This window comes from Nomia melanderi, unplaced genomic scaffold (genome assembly GCF_051020985.1).
Source record: "Nomia melanderi isolate GNS246 unplaced genomic scaffold, iyNomMela1 scaffold0490, whole genome shotgun sequence".
In the NCBI taxonomy this organism is placed as follows: Eukaryota; Metazoa; Arthropoda; class Insecta; order Hymenoptera; family Halictidae; genus Nomia; species Nomia melanderi.
The window spans coordinates 7,501-15,000 of record NW_027475604.1 but is presented as its reverse complement, the minus strand read 5'-3'; the positions used below and the strand labels follow the sequence as shown (position 1 = coordinate 15,000).

The 7,500-nt window shown below is 49.9% G+C and overlaps 1 non-coding gene across 1 annotated transcript; it reads right to left on the bottom strand.

The window, feature by feature from the left end:
* Positions 1–1,696: 1,696 nt before the first annotated feature.
* Positions 1,697–1,851, bottom strand: LOC143176316 (5.8S ribosomal RNA). Its single transcript, XR_013000885.1, has one exon. It is a non-coding gene; the product is annotated as a 5.8S ribosomal RNA (ribosomal RNA).
* Positions 1,852–7,500: the final 5,649 nt, after the last annotated feature.

The following is a 7,500-nucleotide window of genomic DNA, read 5'->3' as shown; positions in this document are numbered from 1 at the left end:
ACGACCGAAGCGGATCTCGCGCGGTCTCGCGATCGACAGTGAAGAGAAGTGCAGAAGAGGAAAAGAAGACACGACAAACACACACCATGGGGCGACCGACGCGTTCGTTTCAACGCTTTCGCACAAAGTCGGCGGCGGTTATATATTTATATCATTATATTCCGGCGGACGGGACGCGACGTTCGAAAGCCTCGCCAAAGAGGAGCTCCTGCCTCTTCCTCTCTCTTTTCTACGAGAAAAGATAAACGTATTTTACGGGGATACGGAAACGTTACCACGTGGTGTCACACACGATCGTCCGTCTCTTCTCTATAGCAGAAACCGATAAAAATACACCTCCCGAAAGAGAGTATATGGTGATTCTTTTTATATATATATATTTCGAAATACAACTGAACGTGGCGGAAGCGCACGGTGGTGGTCCAGCGAGGACACGCGACGACGGGGAATAAGAACTATTCGACCCGTTACGAATACGCATGCTCGTCCCGCACGATTTTAACACACACCGTGTTTTTCTCCAGTCGTCAAAGCGTTCGTGCGTCGAATTCGAAAAATAAAAAAAAAAGAAAAACACCTTTTCTCTCTCTCGGGGTAAAAGAGTCGATGTGTATTGTGTATAAAGGTTCTGCGAGAAGTCTCGTTTTGACGTGTGTTCCGCCGATAACGACGATCCTCCGAAACGGGGATACAGAAACGTTACACCTCACAACACGATCTCCGTCTCTTCTCTATAGCAGAAACCGATAAAAATACACCTCCCGAAAGAGAGTATATGGTGATTCTTTTTATATATATATATTTCGAAATTCAACTGAACGTGGCGGAAGCGCACGGTGGTGGTCCAGCGAGGACACGCGACGACGGGGAATAAGAACTATTCGACCCGTTACGAATACGCATGCTCGTCCCGCACGATTTTAACACACACCGTGTTTTTCTCCAGTCGTCAAAGCGTTCGTGCGTCGAATTCGAAAAATAAAAAAAAGAAATACACCTTTTCTCTCTCTCTCGGGGTAAAAAGAGTCGATGTGTATTGTGTATAAAGGTTCTGCTGCGAGAAGTCTCGTTTTGCCGTGTGTTTCGGTAACGACGATCCTCCGAAACGTACATCTCATTCGTAAGAGAGGAAGAAAACAATCTCCCTGGGGCCAGTCGGTAATATACCGACATACGACGTGTCGTGCACATCCGTCTCACGCACGGTATACAAAATATGAATAAAACGTGTGTAGTCTCTCTCTCTCGACTTCTTAATATTTTCTTTCACCTCTGACGCATCATTTCAGGTGACGTCGGGAGCGCGGGAAAAAAAATTTTTCTAAACACACGAAACCGTTCATCTCACGAACAGCCGAAAAAGTTGTCGCTCAGATCCATATCGCAGTGGAGCGGTATCCGCGGGCGGTCGTAATTGAACGACGCACGACGCCGCGAACACTCACGCGAGTCCATACAAACGATTCCGATCGTTTTGCAACAACTAGAACGTACACTGTCCGTGAAATTCACAGAATTTTCGCGTGTCCGCGACAAACGCCGACGAGACACCCATCGTTCGCTCGTACGTAGCATCCTTCTCTTAACCCGACTCAGAGACGTTCTTTGCGCCCTTCGGTAAAAAAACGTTCGATCCGAAGAGGTGAACGACGGCGGGGATTTGACAGAGCTACGCAAGCAGTGTATGGTACGTAAACGACCCTCAGCCAGGCGTGGTCCAGGAATTGTATCCGTGGACCGCAATGTGCGTTCGAAATGTCGATGTTCATGTGTCCTGCAGTTCACACGTTGACGCGCAATTAGCTGCGTTCTTCATCGACCCACGAGCCAAGTGATCCACCGTTCAGGGTAATCGTATAAATTTTATATTTCACATATATAATTTTATTCTCACTTGTTCGACCTAATATCTCTCTTCTTTCAAAGAGAAGATAAAAGTTGATACCTGAATCTCCGACCAGCGCGCGAAGGAGATTCAGGCGTCGCCTTGGAGACGACACCGAAGCCTTTCGAGACGAAAAACGTTCAAGTAATATGTATATATTTCTCGACGTTCCGGGCGTATAGTGCATTCAAAAACCCGCGAAAGACGCAGAAGACTCGCACGCGTGGAAACGACGGGGATATATTTTGTATCCTACCCGATACTGAATCCATCGCGTGCAGTCGACCCTCGCGTTCTTCCGATCAGACGCATCTATTGTTGCGCGCATGTTTTCGCGTCGCATCGCGCGAAACGTTGCACGAATCGTACCGATCGATCGATTGAAAGCAAATAATGAAAAAAGACTTCACAGCTGGCTCTTTGCCGGTCATTCGTCCCATGTTATCTCTTGCCGCGAAATTGGCGCGCAAGAGTTGGGTGTCAGACGCGCGGCTTTAAAACGAGCTTCACGGCCGGTCCCTTCGTTACCGCTTTCGTTCTTTCTCTCGGAACGACCATGAACGAACACGACGAGCGACGCTACGGCATACACACGTCCACGGATTCGATTAAAAAAACAGACTTCACAGCTGGCTCTTTGCCGGTCATTCGTCCCATATTATCTCTTGCCGCGAAATTGGCGCGCAAGAGTTGGGTGTCAGACGCACGGCTTTAAAACGAGCTTCACGGCCGGTCCTCTCAATTCCGTGTACGGTACACGCAAGATGCGGGTTCCACTTCCAGACTACCCGGTCCCTTCTCTCTACGAGAATCGATAGTAGAAGAACGGCTCGAAAACGCGTCTCAGAGACTAGGGGAAAAGAAGCGGTATGCGAGCGAAACGAAAACGCATTATGGAAACGTCGCGAAACAATGTTCGACGGTTGCTCGGTTCCAATCGTGCGGCCGTTTCAATTTCTCGTGCGCTTCACCGTCCCTCCGTAACTCTGGCCGATCGCGTATACCGAAGAGCCGACACGCGCAAAAACCACAGGCATTGTATACTGTGTATATATATATATATATGTTACAGTCACAGCCTTCGCGCGTTTTACTCTCCGACGCGGGGTTTCCACGACGAAAGAGAGACAGTTTCGTGGCGGGTGACTCGGCCGAATCGCTACGACGGGTATTTCTATTATAGAACGAATCATCGCCACCCTTTACCAGTGCCCGACGAAGGAATCACAAGGTCATCTGGAGTTTACAATGCCAGCGACGGTAATTCCAACGAAGACCCGATAAGTCAACTCATCGTTCTATTTCTCCCCGTACAGAAAAGCGAATCGACGCTAATGCACCTCGCGCAAGCACGAACGTTCTCTTCGCGTGGATCGTCCCATCGTCCAAAGATGTAAAGACGCATTGGAGATCGTGGTCTCTGGCGGGCTCATTGCACGCCCCACTGCATATCTTTCCTCGAATCGAGAATGATTCGTCCACTAAGGCTGCGAAACTACGCGTCGAGGAAACTAGGGGAAAGAAGCGGGATGCGAGCGAAACGACAATACATTATGGAAACGTCGCGAAACAATGTTCGGCGGTTGCTCGTTTCCTCCTGCGGACGTTTCATTGCTCGGGCGCTTCACGTCCCTCCGTAACCTTCGCGCGATCGCGTGCCCCGGAGAGCCGGCAACCGGTGAACCACAGGCGTATAAACTATAGTCTTCTATAGCAAGCCTTCGGCGGTTACTCTCCGACGCGGGGATTCCACGACGAGAGAGAATTTCGTGGCGGGTGACATCGGTCGAAACGCTACGACGGGTATTTCTATTATAGAACGAATCATCGCCACCCTTTACCAGTGCCCGACGAAGGAATCACAAGGTCATCTGGAGTTTACAATGCCAGCGACGGTAATTCCAACGAAGACCCGATAAGTCAACTCATCGTTCTATTTCTCCCCGTACAGACAAGCGAATCAACGCTATCGCACCTCACGCATGCACGAACGTTCTCTTCGCGTGAATCGTCCCATCGTCGAAAGATATAGCCGCTTGGAGATCGTGGCCCATCAAGTTCTTCCGTAACTCCTGCGCGATCGCGTACCCCGGAGAGCAGGCAACCGGTGAACCACAGGCGTATAAACTATAGTCTTCTATAGCAAGCCTTCGCGTTTACTCTACGACGCGGGGATTCCACGACGAGAGAGATTTTCGTGGCGGGTGACACGGCCGAATCGCTACGACGGGTATTTCTATTATAGAACGAATCATCGCCACCCTTTACCAGTGCCCGACGAAGGAATCACAAGGTCATCTGGAGTTTACAATGCCAGCGACGGTAATTCCAACGAAGACCCGATAAGTCAACTCATCGTTCTATTTCTCCCCGTACAGAAAAGCGAATCGGCGCTATCGCACCTCACGCAAGCAGGAATGATCTCTTCGCGTGGATCGTCCCATCGTCGAAAGATGTAAGACGTACAGAAATCGTGGTCCATCACGATTATTCGTAACTCTCCGAGTCGCGTATCTGAGAGTAGGGCAAACGGAGAACCACAGGCATAAATAATACTATATATTTCTTATATAGTTAGCCTTCGCGTTTTACTCTCCGACATGGGGATTCCACGACGAGAGAGAGTTTCGTGGCGGGTGACTCGGCCGAATCGCTACGACGGGTATTTCTATTATAGAACGAATCATCGCCACCCTTTACCAGTGCCCGACGAAGGAATCACAAGGTCATCTGGAGTTTACAATGCCAGCGACGGTAATTCCAACGAAGACCCGATAAGTCAACTCATCGTTCTATTTCTCCCCGTACAGAAAAGCGAATCGACGCTATCGCACCTCGCGCGAGCACGTAACTACTCTTCGCGTGGATCGTCCCATCGTCGAAAGATGTAAGACGCACGGAAATCGTGGCCCATCAACGTTTTTTTGTAACTCTGCCGATCGCGTATCACAGAGCCGAGACGCACATACCACAGGCGTATAATACCGTTTTCTTTCGTATGGTAAGCCTTCGCGTTTACTCTTCGGCGCGGGGTTTCCACGTCGAGAGAGACTTTCGTGGCGGGTGACATCGGTCGAAACGCTACGACGGGTATTACTATTATAGAACGAATCATCGCCACCCTTTACCAGTGCCCGACGAAGGAATCACAAGGTCATCTGGAGTTTACAATGCCAGCGACGGTAATTCCAACGAAGACCCGATAAGTCAACTCAACGTTCTATTTCTCCCCGTACAGAAAAGCGAATCGACGCTGTTGCACCTCACGCAAGCACGAACGTTCTCTTCGCGTGGATCGTCCCATCGTCGAAAGATGTAAGACGCACGGAAATCGTGGCACATCACGTGTTTTCGGAACTCTGTCGACCGCGTATCTCAGAGACGACGCGCGCGAACCACTGGCATATACTATTATATATCGCGTTTTACCCTCCGACGCGGGGATTCCACGACGAGAGAGAGTTTCGTGAGCGGGTTGACTCGGAAGAAACGCTACGACGGGTATTTCTATTGTAGAACGCATCATCGCCACCCTTTACCAGTGCCCGACGAAGGAATCACAAGGTCATCTGGAGTTTACAATGCCAGCGACGGTAATTCCAACGAAGACCCGATAAGTCAACTCAACGTTCTATTTCTCCCCGTACAGAAAAGCGAATCGACGCAATCGCACCATACGCGTGCACGTAAACAACTCTTCGCGTGGATCGTCCCATCGTCGAGAGACGTAAGTTTTCATAGTATGAATTCGCGTTTTACTCTCCGACGCGGGGATTCCACGACGAGAGAGAGTTTCGTGAGCGGGTTGACTCGGAAGAAACGCTACGACGGGTATTTCTATTATAGAACGAATCATCGCCACCCTTTACCAGTGCCCGACGAAGGAATCACAAGGTCATCTGGAGTTTACAATGCCAGCGACGGTAATTCCAACGAAGACCCGATAAGTCAACTCAACGTTCTATTGCTCCCCGTACAGAAAAGCGAATCGACGCAATCGCACCATACGCGTGCACGTAACAACTCTTCGCGTGGATCGTCCCATCGTCGAGAGACGTAAGTTTCCATACTATGAATTCGCGTTTTACTCTCCGACGCGGGGATTCCACGACGAGAGAGAGTTTCGTGAGCGGGTTGACTCGGAAGAAACGCTACGACGGGTATTTCTATTATAGAACGAATCATCGCCACCCTTTACCAGTGCCCGACGAAGGAATCACAAGGTCATCTGGAGTTTACAATGCCAGCGACGGTAATTCCAACGAAGACCCGATAAGTCAACTCAACGTTCTATTACTCCCCGTACAGAAAAGCGAATCGACGCAATCGCACCATACGCGTGCACGTAACAACTCTTCGCGTGGATCGTCCCATCGTCGAGAGACGTAAGTTTCATAGTAAGCCTTCGGCGTTTTACTCTCCGACGCGGGGATTCCACGACGAGAGAGAGAGTTTCGTGAGCGGGTTGACTCGGAAGAAACGCTACGACGGGTATTTCTATTATAGAACGCATCATCGCCACCCTTTACCAGTGCCCGACGAAGGAATCACAAGGTCATCTGGAGTTTACAATGCCAGCGACGGTAATTCCAACGAAGACCCGATAAGTCAACTCAACGTTCTATTTCTCCCCGTACAGAAAAGCGAATCGACGCAATCGCACCATACGCGTGCACGTAAACAACTCTTCGCGTGGATCGTCCCATCGTCGAGAGACGTAAGTTTTCATAGTATGAATTCGCGTTTTACTCTCCGACGCGGGGATTCCACGACGAGAGAGAGTTTCGTGAGCGGGTTGACTCGGAAGAAACGCTACGACGGGTATTTCTATTATAGAACGCATCATCGCCACCCTTTACCAGTGCCCGACGAAGGAATCACAAGGTCATCTGGAGTTTACAATGCCAGCGACGGTAATTCCAACGAAGACCCGATAAGTCAACTCAACGTTCTATTACTCCCCGTACAGAAAAGCGAATCGACGCAATCGCACCATACGCGTGCACGTAACAACTCTTCGCGTGGATCGTCCCATCGTCGAGAGACGTAAGTTTCCATACTATGAATTCGCGTTTTACTCTCCGACGCGGGGATTCCACGACGAGAGAGTGTTTCGTGAGCGGGTTGACTCGGAAGAAACGCTACGACGGGTATTTCTATTATAGAACGCATCATCGCCACCCTTTACCAGTGCCCGACGAAGGAATCACAAGGTCATCTGGAGTTTACAATGCCAGCGACGGTAATTCCAACGAAGACCCGATAAGTCAACTCAACGTTCTATTGCTCCCCGTACAGAAAAGCGAATCGACGCAATCGCACCATACGCGTGCACGTAACAACTCTTCGCGTGGATCGTCCCATCGTCGAGAGACGTAAGTTTCATAAGTAAGCCTTCGGCGTTTTACTCTCCGACGCGGGGATTCCACGACGAGAGAGTGTTTCGTGGCGGGTGACTAGGCCGAAACGCTACGACGGGTATTTCTATTATAGAACGAATCATCGCCACCCTTTACCAGTGCCCGACGAAGGAATCACAAGGTCATCTGGAGTTTACAATGCCAGCGACGGTAATTCCAACGAAGACCCGATAAGTCAGCTCATCGTTCTATTTC